General features: G+C 36.0%; 1 protein-coding gene across 6 annotated transcripts in view; it reads left to right on the forward strand.

Moving 5' to 3' along the window:
* The window catches only part of FGF14 (fibroblast growth factor 14), a 406789-nt gene that overhangs the window by 322401 nt on the left and 62052 nt on the right, over positions 1 to 22336 (forward strand). The window lies entirely within an intron of this gene.

Genomic DNA, 22336 nt, shown 5'->3' on the forward strand with positions numbered 1-22336 from the left:
TTTTTTTTTTAAGATGCTGACAAATAAAAATAAATAACATCTAAAGTTAATCATTAGTGTGATAGCTCAAGAGACTAGTCGTCTCATTTTTCTGAGCTTCTGGCCCTAAGGAGCTCAGTACAGATCCTTGAATATTTTTCTAACTGCAGCTCACGATGTATATAATGTGTTATATGATTGCATTGGCAAACATGATCTCTGCCTTGGGGCTTAAAGAGTATTTCCCAACATTTCTACTTGAAACCTACTGTAATCTCTGTGGGTTATAGCTGTCTCTTGTTAAGTGTTTGAATGTTGTATGCCAGGGCATGTGTATATATTTGTGTATGTATTTGTACATATGTTTATATGTCAGGGAATGTGATATACGAAAATTCATTTTACATCTTTCACTTCTCATTCACTTTAAAGATTACCTTCTGATATTTTATGAATGATGTGTTGAAAATTACTGGTCTAGAAGACAGTATGAACATTTTTCCTAAAAATGGCCTGCAGCATGCTAGTACTAAGAAAGTCAAACACAAATTGTGCCCCCACCCAAGAAAAAAAAAATCAGTAAGTACTTTGCAAGCAGTTTATGGAGAACTCAGCTACACCTGTGTTTCCTAGAGAAGTGCTTCCTGTGTAAAAGTTTCTAATGTCCAGTTTTCTACTTTGTTTATTAAAACTGCTGTGTGCTTTCCTGAAGGACATGAAGGGTGCTTTAAGAGTGGCTACACTTTTCATTCTGTATAACCCAAAGTAAGAATGGGAGAGTTAGATAGAAATGTGTTCTTCTGTAGAAGAGTTAGCTAAATGTACATATATGGAGTTAACAAATTTTTAATCTAAGGTACTTTTTTTTTTCTATTTTCCATTATGCATAATAATCATTTGCCTTGATGTTCAGAGGAAGATTTTTGTATCAGTTGTAAGTGGATTAAGAATGATAATGTAAATGCCGTTCTCTAACGCACTTCTCTGGATGGCCAAAAAGGTTAAATTCCAGGAGGAGGTAGGAAGCAGACAAGTGCACGCGAACACTCATATATATGAAATAGAAATTGCTGCAGAAATTGTTTTGAAATGAGAGAGTCCCACATGAGTAAAGAATACTGAATCAAATCTGTTATGTTTCATGGAATGAAAAGCTGTGAATAAATACATCATACTATAGAGAACTGAAAGGTAATTTGTGATTTTAAACTGTAGAATAGAGGTTTGTAATATAAGCTTGAATGCTGTCTGTAACATAAATGGAAGCCTTACTAATATATGAGGAATCTTTTCCTTCATTTCTCCTTTCTTCCACACTGTTGCTTTGACTTACTACATTCAGGATGCTATGCTTCTTCACTTGAAAAAAGACGAAATACTTTGGAGGGCATTTTTTTGATGGGAGTTTTTGGAACTTATGTTTTTGGGCTTTTTGTTCTACAGTTTTCTATACATGGGAAAAATGTGATATTTGATCTCCCATTGATCCTTAGCTGAGAATTAAATGATACATTCCAGCAGTATTTATCATCTACATTATTCTCATTCTTTTCCTCTTTGCTGTAAATTCTTCTAACTTAGTTAGTATGAGCATTCTGTCTCTGAAAGCATTAATATAATATACCATATATCTATTAACCTGATTTTTTTTGCATCAATTCAAATATTCATTAAATAGAGCATATGTGCTCTATTAAGGTTAAAGGTTAAAGCAAGTATAAGTATATTGTTCTGAAGACTCAAAAACATGAGTATTTCCTTTTTTCCACTGTAATCCTTTGTTTCTTAAGCATGCTTTAACTTTTTCTGCAGCAATGAAATCATTCAAATTAAATATTTTCTTAAGGCAGATTCATGGAAAAAAAAAATTTCTCAGATACTCATGATGTTTGAAGATCTACTTCAGATCTTTAAAAAACTTAGCAGAATATTTGAAGAGTTTCTGGTAACATGATGTTTGGGTTTATTTCCTTTAGTCCTTCCATTTCAAGGTGACATGTGCTAATAAAACAAGGTAAGTAAGGAGTAAGCACTTTCAGATGGGTTCTTTCTCTCAGTGCATAAATTTGAATGTGGCACTATTGTAGATTGCAAGAGTTAGGGAAAATCTGAATTTGGAATGTATTTTCATGGAAAAGAGGTCAAAAAAGATGGAGTGAAAATAAAAGTTGTTGAGTTCAGGAGAGCTGACAGTTATTAAGAGAAAAAAATAAGGAAAAATCAACCAAGCCACTCTAAAACAGAAAAAAAGTAAGAAACTGTGATGACTATTTTACAGACCATTATGCTTTGAACATTGTTAAGAAATCGTAGAACAAGTGGAAACAGGGTATATAACTAGGGTTAGATATGACTGTAAGAATAACAGAAGTATGCAGATACATGCAGGGGATGAGTGGTAGGCTGGAGGGAGGATGTAAAATCTAGCAATCTACCTAATTTAGGATTTTTCCAGATATCATAGATAAATTCCTAAAGAAAATATTATATAAACATATAAATGTTAATATAGTAAGAAGTAGCCCATATGTCATGTGAAATCAATCTACACTACCTTCTTTGATAGTGCAGCTGACCTAGTGGTAAGAAGAAAGCTTGGCATTTGCTACATGTTTTGTTTAATAGGGTTTTGATATTGAGAGAACTGGGTTATGTTAACCTGTAGAGTAGAGGAGTGAGGCAAGCATAATCGATTGCAAGTGGCAAGCAATTACTTTTATGCTCATCTAGGATGGTACAAGAGGTAATTAGACTAATTGTCAGTAAAGACAATGTCAGGAGAAAATCTTTAAGTACAAGGTTTCTAAGTATGAGGTAGACAAACTCTTGTCAACATGATCTGGATTGACTTTCTTCTGATTCAAAGCAGGGAACTTCAGCAAGGTCAATAACCTCTCTACCGAAAAGCCTTTTCCAGTCCTACATTTACATAGTTGCTCAGATTCGCGCAGTCTAAGGGTCTAGGCCCTTCAGAATTAATGCAACAGGATGATTACAAATTGCAGTCCTTTTTGCCTTGGATGTTTACTGTTATTTGGACTGCTATCCTTAAGCTGTCAGAATTGAGAAAGAAACATTTAGGAGACTGTCCATTGCAGGATGTCAGTAAGTCCAAGAGTAACGAAAAGTTTAGAAGTTGATTTTTCCTTTTAGTTAACTTAGCAAACTTGATGGGAAATTTAAGAAATGTATTGTCATTTAGGAAAGGTAGGAGACTTGGATTTAGAAGAAAGTGTTAAGTAGCTGCCTTTATTTCTACTAAGGACTGTACAAATCTGAAAGGCCTAATTCACTAGATTGATGAGTCTGAATCTGTTGTTTGGCTTATTTTCCCTGAAGATTTGTCCATGTAACTTGCATATGTAGTTCATATAGTTCAATATAGTTCATTATAGTTTCAGAACAGTTATTTGGGAGTCCCTTGGATACCTCACACTTAGAAAAATAAAGAAAATGGAATCTGCTGTGATTGCCTACTTCTTTACAGTAAATTCATTTACTGATTTATTGAAGACTGTGAGAGCCCTGTGGAGTTCAGCCGTAGAGGACTGACATCTAGAACTGTTTGCCTGTTTTTATGTGAGGAGTACTTTTCCAAAGTCAGTAACATTTTATAGTGCCATATGAATTTGGTTCAGTAAGAGAATTTGCCACAGATGTTGCATTTATTCTAGGAGGCTTAAAGGATATCAGTGAGTTTAATAACTGGGGATGCTTCAGAAGCTGAGATGATTTCTGAGGCTTCTTAGTTCCACATCTTGCACCCTAGACAGATTTTTCAGAAGGAAAATGTTTGTGTCTCTTTGCAAAGAAGGGACACTGTCATTCATTACATAACATTGTCTTGTACAAGGTAGTGCCACATTGCTTCCATTTTATGTGTAATACAATTTTGCTGCTCTTTTTTACTTGGCCATGTAAGCTGATGGTGGATTGATGTATCAGAAAGGAAAGTTAATTTGTACTCCATAAACTAGCACTCCTCATGCTATTGTCAGCTCTTTCTTTGTTTATAAAACTCAGAACTGTCCAGTTTATAAATATCTCCTGCATGTCCTAGGGCCTGCTCATAGGGTTTCACAGCCATCACCACCCACTTCTCTTTCTCCTTGTAGGTGTCTCTTTATTCAGGGTTTTTGCAAGGTTCTCTATTCCCACTAGCTCTCTCTCTCTTTCTAGCCTGCTCATACTTTTAGAAGCTTCTCTCTCTCTCTCTCTTTTCCAATTTTATTGTCATCCAAAACAAGATACTGCTATGTTTCTGTTTTTCTTCTGTCCTTATGTCCTATTGAACCATGTCCTACATAAAAGCAGCTTGCTTCCATTTGGAAATTTCTGTTCTGTACTAATGGAATCACAGTTAATTATTACAGCAAGGACTGCAATTGCATCTAGGCTCTCTCAAGAGGACATTTGTAATGTCCCTCCCAGCAATTAGCCAAAAAAGTATGTGACAGTGCTGTTGTTGTTGTGGAGAGAACAGTGTCTTCTTATAAGGCATAGGATGTACTCCTGAAGCTCTTCTGCATGTGTTTTTCTTGTTTAACATGTAGTTTAAAATTTTATATTAATCAATGGAATAGTAGTTGTAACTGTTTCTCTGAAGTCTGAAAGGTATAAAATAAAATCTAGTCTACTTCGTTTAGGCTTTACGCTAATATTTTAGCTAATTAGGCTTTTAAGCTAATTTAGAGAATTCTATGCATACATGAATATACAGAAAGCTAAATTTACTCTAAGGTAGTAAGGTGAAGTTACTTGATCTGTAAGATATTATTTCAGGAAAAAAGGTCAATCACTGTAATTGGTGTCTGTCGTCATTTCACATGATTTCGATTTAACGTATGTAATTCAAGGCAATATTTATACGCTGCATTTTAAAAAGGATGCGCATTTGTGACATGATGGAAAGTTGTTGAATTCAGTGATGGTCAATAAATAAATCATAGTGCTCTGGAGATTTATGATGAGACAGTTACATCACTGATATCAATCCTGACATTTCTTTTCCTGATCCTTCCTTACAACACATAGCTAAAGTTTTATTGTAATCTTATACAGTATTTGAATAGTAACACAGAGAAAGATGAACATACATGGGGAATTGTGAATGATTCAAAAAGAAAATTAAATTTAGTTTGTGACAGACAGCATGGAAAATGTTTCCACTAATATTTTGTTTACTTCGTTTCTTTTCTGGTTTATTGTTTTCAGTGTTAAAATAACCAACAGGTTTCTGTTGTTTATTTTTCTAGTTTCTACTAGTCTTTTAGTAGAAGTTTGTTTTTATTTAAATGTGAAAAGCTAAAAATGAATAAATAAAAATTTTTACCCTCAAATGCATTAAATTTGGGGTTCACAGCTCTGGTCTTCAGTATTTTTTTTTTTTTTTTTTTGGTATGGAAAGAAGTCATCTACACCTTCATCCTTCTCAGAGGAAGGAAAACAAAAGGAATTAGTTTAAAATATCTATCAGAAAACAATGCATCCAATGATCTCTGATTCTGCTGGGAGTGCTCAAAAAGGAAATAATGTGTAACCTCTGTCCCTAGCTGAAATCTTAGGACTGCATAGAAGGACAAGCGAGGCCTCATCTCGAGTACTGTGTCCAGTTCTGGGCTCCCTGGGACAAGAGAGACATGGAGCTACTGGAGAGAGTCCAGCGTAGGGCTACGAAGATGATCAGAGGGCTGGAGCACCTGCCCTGTGAGGAACGGCTGCGAGAGCTGGGCCTCTTCAGCCTGGGGAAGAGAAGACTGAGGGGGGATCTTATCCATGTGTACAAGTACCTGAAGGGAGGGTGTCAAGGGGACGGGGACAAACTCTTTTCAGTTGTCCCGTGTAACAGGACAAGGACAAGAGGCAATGGGCAGAAACTGAAGCACAGGAAGTTCCGCCTGAGCGTGAGGGGGAATTTCTTCCCTGTGAGAGTGACGGAGCCCTGGCACAGGTTGCCCAGAGAGGTTGTGGAGTCTCCTTCTCTGGAGATCTTCAAGGCCTGCCTGGATGCAACCCTGTCTACCATGCTCTAGGTGACCCTGCTGAGCAGGGAGGTTGGACTAGGTGATCTCCAGAGGTCCCTTCCAACCTTACCGATGCGGTGATTCTATGACAGCACAGTTTCACGGCCATAGTATATGTAACACCTAACCTCCTGCAGCTCCAATGACCCAAGAATAAAAATATTCATTTGAGCATAAAACTCTCTGGATTCACTCACTTGGAGGCAAACCTAGATAAGAGTGAATACTTTTGAACACTGTGTTCTCCTCTGCCTCAAACAGAGTTTTGAAACAATTGCCTATTTTCTAGTGTAATTATGTTATCACAGAAAATGGAATACCATGTAACAGCATTGGCAGGCAGCCAAACTGCTAACACCTTCAAAAAAATGCATTAATTTTCGTGATTAATGTTTTTCTTTTCCCAACATTAGTTTCATTGAGAATTATGGTCTGAGTAGATTTGGATATATTCTTGAGGAGTGATTTTTTTTGAGTGAAAGACAATTGTAGCAGTTCTTAATTACTTTAGCAAGTTGTTTAAGGCCCTTCTGTGTTTGGGAATAGTTCATATTTTTCTTCAAGAATTTTAATAACTTTGTTCTATGTCGTGCTGAGTATTGTGGTCTGAATTACTTTTTATTGTAAGAAAACAAACAGAATTCAGGGAGAGAACAGCATGAAGACCAGATAACAGTTCAGAAATGGAGCAGTAATCCTAGGAATATTGCTAATATGATATTTCATACTCTTGAGAGGGGAAAAAATTTAGAAAACCACAGGAAAACAATTTTGGTAAGGTATGTTGGGAATAGAGGAATTTTTCATTTGAAGTCATGGGTGAAACTGAAGTGCTGCATACCCTTTCATTTCTCTATCTTCTCAAAGATTAATTGCCAGTAAACTAAATTTTATCACGAGTAATAAGTAAATTTCCAAGAGGCCTTATTAGTATATTGCCTAACAGTAATAGCTAAAGTATATATTCTTTGAGGAACCTATTCTGTAAACTCTAGAGTAAATTTTGATTACATTCCAAAATATATCTTTATAGAAAAATTATTAAGCTTGTAGTGTGCACTGCTGTTGCATTCTGCAGCTTTCAATACTTCTTCATTCCTCACTTATGTTTCAGCAAAATGCAGAAGTGATTTTATGTTTCGAGGTTCTCCTGGAAAGTAGTTAAATTGGCATAAAGTAGGGGCACAACCTTTAGTGTTTGATGTGAAGCTACATGATTCTTTAGAAATATTACAGAGATTAGGAAGCAAATTAAGGACTTCAGCTTCCACAGCGCACCCGCCCCCCCCCCCCCCCACAAACACACACACGCAGGCACAGTGTCTTCTGCCTTTTTTTTTTTTTTTTAAGTTGCCAAAATATTTTAGAATAAATTGTGTCCAAGAGCTATTCGAATTTTATGAGATGATAGTTTGAATATATGCAGTAAAAAGTAAATAGCAGTATTTCATGTTTAATCAATAATCCTGAGCCATATAAACCAAGTGCACCAATCTGTTTATTTCTTGTAATTACCTCAAGTGAATCAGGAAAGATCTGAAGTAATCCACTATACTGCTAAAATTTCTCTAGATTTTTCCTTTATTTTAGTAGTACAGAGATTCATGAAATACAGTTATGTAGGCAATGGAATGGAATATAACTACTACCATTTTAGAGAGGTGTCTGCACCCTCCTTTGGCTTTAGTAAACTGATAGATATCAATGACAATGCCACACATATAGCCTAACTTCCTCTAAAATACAAGAGTAGTAGTAGTAGTAGTCATGGACTCGGTCCAAGAATTTATGACTGAAAGAGTATATAAATGAGTGTGGCAATTTCCCAGCAATTAAATTATTGAGCATGAGGTTACTGTGGTAGGGTTTGCTTAAGGAAGAAATCTAAAAACCTGCCTTTTCTGGAGTGCAAAATGACTATTGACCTAATTATTTTCTGATACAGACGTAAATTGGGAGATATTTTACTGAAAATAGCAAATAAACAGTGTCAGTGCTATTAATTAGAGACTATAATCCATGTGATCAAATTCTATTTGAAAAATGCTAAATTTGAATGAAGTCTTAATGTAGGTACTACTTACTATACAATCATTTAATCATTAATTAAGAGATGCCTCTGGTGTCATTTTCTGTTTTCATGTAGAACATAGCTTTTCCTCAAATAATAGTTTATTTCTTGGCACACTAAATTAGATTTGATGTCATGGTGGCATTGCTTTCTTGACTGGATTATAAAGCTAGTGCAGGTGGACTCTGTGTTCAGTGTCCATATCATAATAAGTGGTGAGTGTAAGGCTGCAATTAAGCCATAATAGTACAGCAAAAGCTAAATGTTTCAAAGACTTTTGGCAGAAAGCTCTTTTGTAATTGGAGTTATCACAAAAGAAAACAGTTATATAGAGATTATGGCAGCACACTGAATTCCTAGACCTTCTTCTGTAATGCTGTATGGCAAATTGTTTTAAAAGTTTAATTGAAAACATGAAGACTCCACTATTAAATGTCCAAAACCAAATTATAATAGTATTGTACTTTTTATCTAGAGAAAATCTTCTAGTTTATACCATTCACAAATAAACATAGAGCCCAGTATATTCTAAGACTTGTACAAAGAAATGTGTTCATATTTTAATACTACATGTCTTAATTGGAAGAGTTCTACCTCCATCCTATCCCAAATTGTTGGTGTGTCTCTTGCAGAATAGGAGTGAATACAGTGGGCGTAAGTAGCTCATTTTTTATCATCTTGCTATCAACATGCCCTGGTATATATGGCTTGTCTTAGTTTTTATTTTTTCCTTTTTTTTTCCAAAAAAACAAGTAGTATTTCTGGCTCTCCATGTCCCATATGCTTTTCTTTTACTCTTTCTTTAGGAATCTATTTTTCCCACTGTTGGAGGTGGGTTACAGGGCTAGATGAACCTTATTTTAATGCGATTCTTACCTATGGAGCCTCAGGTTCGATGGGACTCCAGATAGGTGTATTCTGCATTTCTGCAGTGTGTTAAGCTATTAGTAACTAAACAGAATGAAACAGGTAAGTCTAATAGACAAGGAGGAGTAAAAGCAATATTTGAAGATTTTTGGAGACCCCATCAAATTCTACAATGACTTGTGCACTCCCTTCATCTGTGTTAAGTCCAAGAGCACATTTATGTCCTGTTGTTATGTTCCCTTAAATTGTATACTTTCAACAACAGCAGTGTTAATGGTGATAAATCCATAGTAACACCCAACAGCTGACATTAAGATCACATGTACTACAAAATTGTTCCTTAATGATGCAAAAATGTTTAATTGCCTTTTGTAGATACAAATTCAGCATGTAACAGTTGCCCATGCCTTTGCTCTCAGAATGAAATATCATTGCTGTTATGTATTTATTTTACACTAATTAACCTAGAGTTGTATTAGCATATAATGTGTAGGTGCCTCTTTTAAGGTGGTGCTTTCTCATCGGCTTGGCTGTTTCCATAGCCTTCTGAAGCTGGTGTCGTTCCTTGTGGGAGAGATTCCTACAGGGAGAGTTGAAGGTCTGGGAGAAATCTTATCTCTTGATAGGATCTGCCCATATGCATTACTCGTGTAAAATAGAGTCAGTGCGTGAGGGCCTAGCTGTGGACAAGGAGGGTAATTTAGTCCACAATCAGTCTTTAAAGAAGCTGTGTTTGTTTCTGTGGAGCATTTATTTTATTGAGATTGTGAGCCAGATAGAATATAAGAATAGAGAAATATGTAGAGGGTGATATGTATAGAGGTTACTTCTGTATTTTCACTGTCTTGAGACACTTGTGGGATGATTCGCTTCATTCCTAGATATAAATTGCAAAGCCTTGAAGCTACAAATGTGTGGGTCTGCTGCAAAATCTGCTTCTGAGAGGACAGATACATAACTTTATTACTGTCTAACCAGTCACAGGTGGCTGTAAACAGCTCAATTTGCTTTTTATTCTTCCTTCAGAGAAGTCATCATACTGCTGTCAGAAGTGACTGTTTTACATTAAGATAGATAAAGGATGTCAGATACTTGGTTATAGTTCTCCGTACTCGCTCTAGGAAATTCTACTAATATTATCAAAACTTTGTGTGTGTATTTTTGTATATGAACTCATGCAACAGCAACAAATTAAATTCTAAAAGTGCTATTCTCTTAGACCTAAAAGTGATTGAAGATTGTTTCCTAGGGGAAGGAGGGCTATATATATGTATTTTTTTTTAATGTAATGAACTTCTAACTAAAACTCAGACCATTAAGGGTACTAGACACATGAAATGTATATTATTAACTTGAATTCAGTTCTTAACCAGTAATTCGTCTAATTCTTGTTGATGCAACTTTGACTGAAAACATAAAACAAGGATAAAAGAACTTAGGTGAAACTTAGATTATCATTCCATTTCTTTCCTCATAGGGAAATAAATACAAATGCTGTACAGTGAAATTTGTAGTCCTAAAAGTATATTCTCTTCCATATAATATGAAATATTCTATCTTAAAATGGCAAATACAATTGGAAAAACAATAGGTATATATAACACGTGACAGCACGTAAGGAGGTAACTTAATCCGTAAAAAAGAAAATCATTAGCTCACAGGAGAAGAATCAGCACAGTTATTATGGAATTAATAAAATTCAGTGTTTGCTTTTCATACATACAAAAATCGATGTTTGTTTTTTCTGCATACAGAAATCAATGTACTATAGGGAAACATTTGGATAAGGGGAAGTCCTTCTGATTCCCAGTTTGGGATCTTCATGATAATGTTATTGCTGAGCAGACACAGTGAAGTTTGATTGGACTCAGGATCCAAGGCCACATTTTAAAGGACCTGTGATGATTTTCTGAATTGCTTGCTGTTTAATGAGGTTGCTGTGCTGGCAAAAGAAACCATTATTACCATTAGTTTCAGATGGCTAAAGGCAGAATTCAGAATGCAATTCAGTGAGCAAAATTTGCAAATCAATGCTATAAAAATGATTTGTTGTGCTTGAGTTGAACAGCTGATGTGTCTGCTGCCAATAAAATTGAGATATGGCACATAGTGCAATGAAGTGTAAGTGGTATATAATAAATACAGATATTTGTTATTTGTGTTCAGCACCTATTAAGGATGTATCCAAGTTCTAGACAATAAAGAGAGATATCGCTAGGGTATGTTTATATTAGTTATTTAGTATTTCAGTCAGAACAGATTTACCTCAAGCTAAAATGACAAATTATTATGACATTTTAATAACGAGTACTATTAGACAGTAGTGGTACAACTAATTGTACATGTTTTAGAAGAGAATGTAGGTGTAAAATTGGTGCACTGAATTATGGTTTTTGTATTTGAGGGCAGTGCACACAATTTTTTCACATTATATTCATGTTTTGCCTTGCATTTTGGTTTAAATGTACTGTTTTCATATATGGTAAGTATAAGTACTCTTTTTCTTTTCTTTTTTTCTCTTGAGTTTTAACCACAATGAATTAACAGTGGCCTCTGCAGAAGGAAAAAGGAAGACTGAGTAGTTTGATATAATTTTAGCTTTTGATTTTGCAGACTCCGAGATAGTTCGAGTTGCTTTATCCTAGCTAATCGTTATAATCTTTTTCACTTCTGTCTATATGGAAGAAATTCTCAATGTATTTGCTTTTGTGTTTGAAAAGCATCTGTCCATCTCATGATTGGCCTTTAGAACAAATTCTATTTTCAATATTTTATCTATTTATTTTACAAAGTATTGAAATTGAGGATACAAATGAGAAGAAGGTCTTTAGATTTTGGCCCCCTCTATACTGTAATTTGGTAACTACTGCTGTTCCTTGACGGTTCATATTTATTTATTTTCTTCAAAGCAGACTGTGCTCTAATTATTTTCTTTCTCTTTGGTTTTTATTCAGACTACTATAAAGCTATGGACTGTTAGGTCAAAAGACCTGTTTTTGTCATCTGGTGTGACATTTGATGAACTGGATATTTTTTACAGTTCAAATACTTTACACCTCCAGTGTGCTTTGCAAACATGAGCAATTTGGCTCTAACAGTGGCGCTACCTTCTTCATTGCTTATTAAGTACTATTAGAATTATCTTATAGCGTATCTGTCTTTCTGAAACTTTAGACCAGGTGAGACTCAGGTTATGAACCATGCCTGGAGCTGCTGGTGAAGGAGCAGATTGCCAGGCAGTCCTGGTAGCTGTGCTGTAGAGCACACTCCCGTGTTCTGCACTGTACGAGCTGTAGGAGCTTCCTTCTAAAACTCACTTTGGCCAAGATGTTGGCAGCACTTGCTTCCTTATGAACAAACTGCAAAAGGGATTCATTTTGGAGATGGGATTAGTTTTAGGCTTGAGGAGAAAGGAAGATGTTTCGTATTCATGGAGTCAGAGTTGATCTAATTTAAATGATTTGGAATATTATTGACACTGTGACATTCGACCACCACGTGCCTTAGCCTATGTGGTTTTATAGTTTTCTCCTTTGGCTTTCTATTTGATCTTAATCCATTTCTTGCCAAACCAGAGCTGCTGTTTTTTTACAGTCTTTACTCTTTTTGTAATATGTTTAAAATGTAATTCTAGCCTAGTCTAATTTCCCAGGTTACCATTAAAAATGGTTACATATCCACTGTACAGTTTTGATATGGAGACTGATGAAATTAAAAATGCAAGTTTATTTAATTACATTTTTTTTTCAGTAGGCTTTCAGCATTGGTCGAAACCTAGAGAAAGATGCCCATTCCAGGACCCATCATAACTGTTTAATAAAAGCAAAGAAAGACTCTACAACTAAAAAGTAGCTTAAATGTATGTAAAAAAGGTAACACGGTATTATACTTTAAGTACAGAACAGTGTTCAGTTACAAGAAATAACTTTGGAGCTTTCATATCAACTTAACAAAACAGGTAATTATGAATTGTGATGACACTGGGCATCAGGGCATTCCTCGTTTGCATAGAAATCTCCTCAAGAGTTCTGTATTTTCCACAACATAGCATTTCCTATATGCAGTAATTTATGATGTTGTTAAAATTCATAATTCCACAAATTCACGGGTATGGTAACCTCATTATAGTGATACTGAAAAGAAAAAGTGATAACTCATTCATATCTCTGGCCACAGGCTACCTTTTTTGTTCCATCTGCCATGACATGTTTTTTTTCTGGTGTTCTGCTGTATTATGATTTGATATATTCAAAATGTTCATAATTTACAGTCTGCTTCATCCAGACCTTCTGTATATTCCATAAGCACTTTTAATAATCTACCAGAATAATGCATTATTTTCTAGCTAAACTTCTTCAGGCACAGAGTACAAAAGTCAGAATTGAGGGAAACACTGCATTTCAGCTGCTATGTGCAACTAATAAATTAACAAAGTTGGCGAAGAATGAAAGATTTCAGTGCAATTTCAAAAACCTGTTTTGATTAAGAATTCAGGATAAAGGAAACAAAGAATGATTGCATCAAATATGTTTCTTAACAGCTCATATAGTTTTGATCATAGTTATAGTGAAGTTGTGTTATAGCTAGTTCTGATTCCCTGTACAGTCCCTGCAGTGAATATACAGGACAGAATTTTACAGACTTAATGGTATGTGTATATTTAAACATATAATTTATAAACAATTTTAGGTGTATTTTGCACAAATAAAAATGTCAAAATGAACCAATATAAAAATAAGAAATCTCATTTATGATCTTTTGTTTAAAAATTCACATTTTAGTTTATAAATATCCTTTTAAAAGATTTTCTCCAGCATCCGTTCATTGTTTTATCAAAAAAAAAAATTATAGAGAACTACTATTTTTGCTAGGGGATCTGAAATGCTGAGATTTCATAGTATGACTATATTCTGGAGATCTTTGTTGAAGAAGCATATGCTGAATTTCACAATTGCACATGAAAAGTATTTAAAATCTAATTTAAACCTTCTTTGTAGCTCCCTGGGAGTCTTGTTATAAAGGCACACAGCGTTTTTAATCACCAAGTCTCTAGCTTAGTGGTCATCCTCAGGACGGTACATCAGTAAGGTTCTCAGGGCTGTAACTCAACCCTGGATATGGATATGGATAAGCTAGAGTTCTTTTCCCTGTTAGTGGAAGTGAGTCCCATACATAGCTGCTGAAAGGACTGTATCTGAATAGAAAAAAATTATTTTTCCCAGGGCCTGACAGCCTCCATGGCCAGTTAAACTACAGTTTTGTGGCTTGAGTTTCTGCTCACTGTTGATTAGCATAGTTTCCTTTACCATCAGAAATTTTTCTATAGCAGAGAGAAGCTACTAATAGGCAATTAGCAGTGTCACAACTACAACAGCTGGATTTACAAATGTACTGCTTAAACCAGCTGGACTCTCCTAGTCTAGCTCAGTCAGAACAAATGGTATGAAACACTGGGTAATAGCAGGTCCATGCCTGGTTAGAAACCATGCCTGGTTGCAGTATCTACTCATCATACCATTCCCTCTCAGCATCCTTTGGTCATGTTTCATTTTCAGGTTATCCTAAATTTCTGGTATTCTCTAACCCACTCCTTAACCCATGTCTTACGAATTTCCTGGAAACCAGAGACTTCAAAACTGTAACAATTTCAAACAATGGAAATTGGGAAAGACCAATTCATTTCCCATCTAGGCTTTGGTCTCTTCTGTACTTGAAGCAATTATATGTTCTTACTTTGTGTTTGTATGGTATGGCATACGTAAACTAGAATTATACAGGCCATAACACAGCTTGCTTCAGTAAGTCTAGTCAATCTAGTCTTTTTACAGTTCCTCATTAGGAAACATTATACTGTGTACATTAATTGGTATTTTTACCATTCAGTTTTAATAAATAACAGGTAAGTTGAATCTTTGTTTACCAGCCTAATTCTCTGTTGGTTGAATGCGCTACATTGCTCTGAAATGTTGGCCTAACTAAGCCATCTTTGAGTGAGGTTAGCTCAGGTATCAGCAACAGGGTAGCTGCAATGGCACTGGAGTAGGCTAGGTGCTGATATGCTGCCTCTTTTTACAAAATTTTTTTTTTTGGTAGCTCTTTTTTGTCTTTCATGATTCATCAACTGGACTGCTAAGGATTTTGGGCTAGGTAATGTAAAACTGGCAACTGTAAAAGAATAGACATACTGTAATTTAGCGCTTGATTTATATCAGCAAGCAAGTTTACTCCACGTGAATTTTGAGGGCTAAGTGCCTCTCCCTCCTCCTTGCAACTGTGACTGTGAAAACCCCCCAGACCACTTTTAGACTTGGCATTTTTTATTCATCATCTCCTGACCTAGATGCTCCCCTCCACATTCAAGTCTGGGATCAGTACATGCAGTTCAACCCATTTATCTGATTATGTCTTTTTTATATCAATAGACAGCTTAATGAAAAGTATCAGCGTAAGAGATTTTAAGATATAAAAATGTGAAGGGTCTTTCTCATATACACTTTTAATTTTTTACGCTTCCTCAAGGTTTTGTTTTGTTTTGTTTTTAAACTGCAGTTTTGCAGGCCACTAGTCAGTGATGTAGTTTACTAACATCACTAAACAGTGCTTTATTGAACAATTCATGTAAAAGATGTAAATGTAACACAGATGACATTTAATTCACATTGACAAAATGGCTGGACATTTTGTAGTTTTCCTTTATGTTGATCCCTGAACCGGAGGGAATGCAACAAGCAATTTGTCCTAAATCTATCTATCACAAAAGAAAACTGGTTACATGCCTGTTTGCTTAAACAGCCATTTAAAAATTCTTTTACATATGTGATAAGATTAAATACTACTCTTTTAATACATTTGGGAAGTGGTGCACAGGAAGCTGTTACTAAATGAACAGTGGAGGCAAAAATATGAGGCAAAGCTGGGAAGTGAGCAAAATCCAGTGGTGTAAAACAGAAGTCAGAAATGATCTTTGTTTCAGCTATTCCCTGCATACTGGAGAAGCTTTGCTGATATTTTTCCATTGACATCCAAGCCAAAGTAGACAATCTGAAGTGGTCGTTGTCACCACTAGCCTACACTAGCACTGGTGATGTTTACAGTCTTAAAATTGTTTATTCCTTAAAATTGTGAATTCCTACAGATTTTTCAATGTGTGGCTTCAACAGAACTCGACACAGCAGACAAAGCAACAAAAGTTCTGTTTAGTAACAGTTATCTGCAAACATAAGGATATTTGCACGTAAACCTCTCCTTAAAGCAATGTGATTTTTGCCTTGGTTTTGTGATTGTGCTAAAGCTGAAAATCTTTCATTCCTGCAAGATGTTGTGTCAAGCTTCAGAAACATTAAGTTTACTGACATGTTGTTGCTACTTTCTTTCTGACATATTATCCCATGAGGCAAATGAGCAAACTGCACTGGCATATCCCCTGGTGGCTTTCTATCAGCATAATTAATTCTCAGTTTAAATCCTTTCACATACTGTCAATATAGAAATAGTTAGAAAAAGCCAAAGGGCTGAGTGAAGTCAAGATGGCAAAATGATGAATGAAAAGGTTAAGGTAGAAGTAGTAGCTTTATTTCTAATTTTGGTGAACAGTAAACATCACTGTCGGGAAGAGGAAGTGCCCTAAAGTAATAGTCAGTCAAGTAGACTCATGAAGACCCCAAAACACGCACTAACCAAACTCTGTACCAAACTGGAAAAATCCTGCTGGCTCTGCCTTAAAGGTCATCTGCACAGATGGCTAACATCCACACGACAAGGCTCAGAAGTGAGGTTCCTTAGGAAAGTGCTTTGGCATTTTAGTCCAGGTTGGAAACCTCTTTTCACATCTCCTATGCACTGAGGCCCAGCTAGTTTATAGCTATAAACTGCTAGTTTATAGCTCTAATATACAACAAAATCTAGTCTGTTCATGTGTCTAGCAATACAACAGACAAAAAAAAAAAAAGGTTGAAATATTCCAAACTATCTTCTATTTTTTAATCTTTGTTTTCCAGCCTGCCCACACAGGCTGATATTTGTTATTTTGCATCTGCAGCGTTATTGCAGCACTCCCTATTGGTAATGTTGGAAGCCAGACAGGGAATTTCCTTGCCTCCTAATTCTCCTCACACTAGCAGAGTTGCAGCTGTTTCCTGCCTGGTTTACGCACAGATCGTTTCTGTGATGCTTTCTGCAAATACATATCCAAATACTCAGCTGCTGGTTTTCATCCAGGCAATTCCTTAGCAATTCCTGATGTCCATCTTCTGGTAATTAAGGCATCACACTCTACTGTATATTATGTCCAACCCAACAGTACAGAATTAATTCTTTTAGAAAATGATTTGCAGCTGATAAAATAGTTATTATTTTAAAGTCAGTTGTAGGAAGAATTGTTTTAATGTGCACAAATATATGCAGATTTCTCAGAAATGTTGATTTGGGTGTGGTAGCCTGGTCTGCATGAATTTTTATTATGCAACTTTTCTCATAGACAGCTCTCTGTAATGAAAGCCCTCTTTCTGTAAGCTCTGTAAGAAGACAATATAGGTACTAAAGTATATAGAGAATGATGATTAACAGAATCTCCTCCTCTCCTTCCTCCCTCCATCCATCTGGAACAAGATTGTGGCAGAATAAAGAGATACACATTACTTATCTTCTGTCATTATGATTTCACCGGATTTATTCAAAATCCCTGAGAGGTTTCAGAACAAGCACATTTTGATTTTTCTGTTTATCAGATAAACATTTTCTGCTTGTATCCCAAAATATGGATTAAGATTTGCCTGAGACCTGGGTCAGACAGCAATCACTGTAGGGACAATAGCAGCTTTTCTGTATGTTAAAATGTCATCACTTCTAAATATCCTATCCTACTACCTTCCAGGAGTGGCATCTGAGGTTTTCCAGATACTGTGTGGATCACAGCACTGAATTTAGCTTTTAAAGGCATTCAATGTCATGATGTTTTTAAATGAAAAAGAGTATTGGGGTTCCTACTTGGAGATCTTTCACTGCCAATAATTGAGACGTCTTACAGAAAGATAAGCAAAGTTCCAATACATTCAACTTAAAATCACCAGTACATTCCTGAAATATTTTTCCTAATAATAAAAGTTATACATGCCAGCTCACACAATTGTGTGGTATATATATTTCAATTAATATTTGTATAAAATAAGATATATAACTTATGCATTTGTTCGACGCTTCTGAATTTAATATAGATACATGTCTAAATTGTTGTGATAATTGAATTCCTTTTTTTTACCTCACATTTTTTTTATCTCTTAATTTTTAGAGGCATACAGTTGACTTATGCCTGGGGGAATGAGGAGGTTAATGAAACACAAAAGGAACATATTTTCCATCATTAAACTATCTGTGAACCATGAAGCAATGAGCCAAATATTTCTACAACAGCTTAATATAGCAGTATTTATTCTGTACGTGTTTATAACAGCAATGTTGTAACCGCAGTGAGTTCCCTATATTCAAAATGATTGCATGAAAGCTATGATCCAGATAATTATTTTTCAATAACTTTAAACTCGGGGAGTGTGCAGTCTTTGAGTGGCTAACTACAACAATGTGTTTAGGAGCTGCTATTACAAATCTCAGCTTTATCTTCGTAAGTTACTGGCTCTACGTTATTTTAATGTACTCAGTAGAATATAATGTAATATTCCATAGTAACTGTGCTATACTAAAGCCCAGATTTATTTATTTTTTAGAAGTCAATAGCATCTTTAATCTGATGTCAGAAGGAGTCAAACATGCTTATATGCCCTTTAAAAATATTTTATTTTGGCAATAAATGTTATCATCCAAGACAACAAGTTGCAAGGTCGTTAATGGCATTCTGATCCTCAAAATTGTGACTCTGGGAAATAAGAAAAGAATAGGTGGATTCAACGGCATTGCCATCCCAACAGTGATTCTTGTGAGCCTAGACTGTACTTTGTGTCATGAAACCAAAATATGGATGAGAAAGAATTTTTTTTCCTTTCTGAGCAACTACAAGAGGACTTAGAGACACTAAATAAAACTATTGCAGCACTTGAAGTTTCACAAAACTAGGCCAGTTCGTAACGCACCATATATTGCTACTGTTGTTGTAAGCCACCTCAAAAATAGTTATGTTTTTGTGTACCACTTGTTTCTTCACAGAGATGATCTACTGGAGCACAACAGCAAAGAAAGTTAGATGTAGATTGACTGTGGCACATGTCTTGCCTCATTAGAGCATAAGCATGAGCACATTACGAGGCAAAAAAGTTTTGTGCCAGCACCTGCTCTACTACCATCTAAATAAAAAGAGGATCTACTTTGCTTCTTCCCTGTGTTAAGATAAAACTTCTTTTCTTAAAAAACGTGAGTGATCAGATCAGTCATTACTCTATGAAGATTTAAATAAATGAGTGCTAGCATACAAAAGCTAAAATAAATCTCAGTTCCTACAGAGGAGAGCTGTTGCTGCTCTTTTGTTCTTACTCAGTAGTTTCTACTAATTTCAACATGTTTCTTGAATTTAAACACAGCATTCAAGCAGTTTGGTACTTGAACTTATGCTCTTGAATGGGAAAAAAATCTATTTTTGAATAAAATCACTACTATCAATGAGCTCTATTAGTGTATTTGCACTAGTGTATAATTCAAGTGTCTCAATACTGAATTTTTAACTGATAGGCTTTGATGTATTCAGCATACTTAAATTAACTTGAATTGGTGCCATTCCATATGCATTTTATGTTTTTTCTGTGTTTGCAAATGTTTTTACTTTTTCGCTGTATTAGAAGCATCTGTTAAAGTAGTTTCTTTGGGAATCCAGGCTTTTTGGTTGACTTACTTTCTGTTACTTTTTTTTTTCTTAACTAGACTTCAGGGACAGATTTGCTTGGGACACAGTGTTTTTGGAATGCTCCACATCGTAGGTTGTGATTGATTAGCAATTTGTCAGCCTGTGTACCTTCTTTTACCACGTACATGCCCCAGAAACAAACTGGCTACCTTGTAAAAGAATGTCTTAATTCCCTGGCATTTATAGTGGGGAGAGAACTGTTTGGAGCATATGATGGGACATAGAGAAGGAAATATCAGGGTAGTAAAGAATGTTTTTTGTTCTTTTTATTTTTTCAGCTTTTGTGGTATGGGGAGTTGTAAGTCTGTTCTCGGTGATTTCTTCTCTCTCTCTCTCTCTCTCTCTCTCTCCTTTTTTTCCTGCGTTTCAAAGAGCTCCTGAGATTTTGCAGGCTCTGCGTCTTCTCTTTTGCCTTTCTCAGTGAACTCCCCCATACAATACAGTATTAGAGTGCCTTTCTCTGACTTTTGCAAGAGTCTTCTCCATTCATGGAATGGTACTGAGCCCCTATACGAAATAGGATTTAACACCACACAATATCAGCATGTGACAACACTGCCTCTTATCACTTCCTTTGTCTTACTGCTTCACAGATATCCTTTTCCCCGTTCTGAAGATCATACTTGCAGTTCTGTTAGATTTTGTGCCTTCTTTGAAATGTCCAAATGAATATCTATATTCCCTCGTGATTCCTGCAGACACACTTTTGTGCTTGTCCTTTTAAGATGAAGAAATCCAGGATCCAGGCGTAAGGCTTATCTGGAGCACTAATAAAGCTTTACACAGCTGTGTATTCGTGCTGATAGCTTAGGTGAAGAGGCACACTTCCAAGACACCATGAGTCTTGAAGCTCATGGCAGCAGAGTTAGAAAATCTGACCGACAGAGTCACTATTGCAGAGAGCATGGCACTGTCCTCTTGGTGTTAGGGAGCTGTTTGTGCTGACAGGCACCTACTTACGCAGACTACCACGGTGGAAAAGTGCCAGTTGAAGGCTTCTGTAACCTAAGAATTACTGTTACTTTAGTTTCAGAAGGTCAGGGCTCTGCTGTTGGAGCTGACACTTGACTAGTAGTGTACTGACAGAGGATGCTTTATAGTGTAAGGCATGTCTGGTGTATTTTGGGGAAGAACTCTTGCTCAAGATAATTTCTCAGATAGTTCTCAGCCTAGATTTCTCTCTTTAGATGTCCTTGGTTCCTTCATAATCTTTCTTTTGGGGGACTGTCTGAAACTAGCCCCCAGGCTGCTTGTGTTCCTGTCTCACTGATGGCAGTTCTTCTTCAAAGGACATTTGTAGTAGCTATTTAATTCTGTGTGGGGAACAGAAGCCTTTGAAATGGATGCAGTTCTGGTGAACTGTCAGAAAGGAGCATTTAAAAAAAGCAGTTTTCCTGTATATAGAATATAGTTAGTATTTTACATAATTTAAACAGTTGGGAAGTCATGCTTTCTTATTTGAATGCTTCTTACTGTGACGGGTCTTGCAGCAGAGCTGTACAGAGAGTGGAAATGTTTCAAAGTAACCCAGCTTACTTTGGCAATACTGAATTCTGCGAAAAGGAAGAGATCTGAGGGGATTAGACTGTGCTCATACATCCCTAAAAGTATTAGAGAACAGCACGAAGCAGAAAAGTTAATTTAAGAAAGGCCTCCTTTCTTTCCCTTACCCCCTTTCTTTTTAGCTCTTTGCCGTTTCTGTTAGACAGTTCTGCCCTCGAAACACTGCAGGGGAAGGTGAAGGTTGACGTGGCTCTGAGGGCATTCAGCGTTTTTGAAAGCTGCAGGTGAAATGATGAGGAAAGAAGGGGTCCCAGGAATTTTAGCTATGGGTGATTTTGCTAGAATTAAGAGTAAACATAGCTGATCTTAAAAGAACTGGACAGTTGCATACATGCAGCTCCATATTCGCAGGAGGCTGTTCAGCAGGACACAGAATATGATGTCTGAGTGCCCTCAGCTATTTTTTTATGACTCAGTATGCTAAAGGTATTTGTATATGAACTAAAGGGCAAACACTTGCCATTTTACTGTTTAAATATACCAATAATTTTTTTAAAAAAAGCTTTGCCAAAAGCCTATCCAAAAAGACCACAATTTAGTTGATCAATCTATCAACTAAATCAGTTGTGCTGATAAAATTGGAGAATCTTTTCCTCAGGTTCTTGTTCTCCCTCTTTTCTTTGTGCTTCTTGGAAAACCTAGGCTGCCAAAGAAGAATAGTGACTTACTCTACTTTTAGTTAGTTTTTGAGTGAGCTTCCTAACTGTAGATTTACGAAATAACATTTCAGTTTACTTGAAGCTAGAATAATGGGTGTACAAGGAGTTTAAAGAGGAAAACCTGAACCATTTCTACAGTCCTGTGAATTCACAAGGGACTAGCTGCTGTATTTATCAGCACAGTAGCAGAGGAGCAGTATAGGCCCAGTGTCAGTTGTTTAAATCTCTTTATCTGTTTATTTGCAAAGATGTTAAAGCTAGGTAAAAAAAAGGATGTGTGGGGACTGAAGGGAAGGATAGGGTGGGTTAGTTATGTAATAATATCCTG

The sequence above is a fragment of the Rhea pennata genome, chromosome 1, assembly GCF_028389875.1.
Source record: "Rhea pennata isolate bPtePen1 chromosome 1, bPtePen1.pri, whole genome shotgun sequence".
NCBI classification, from domain to species: Eukaryota; Metazoa; Chordata; class Aves; order Rheiformes; family Rheidae; genus Rhea; species Rhea pennata.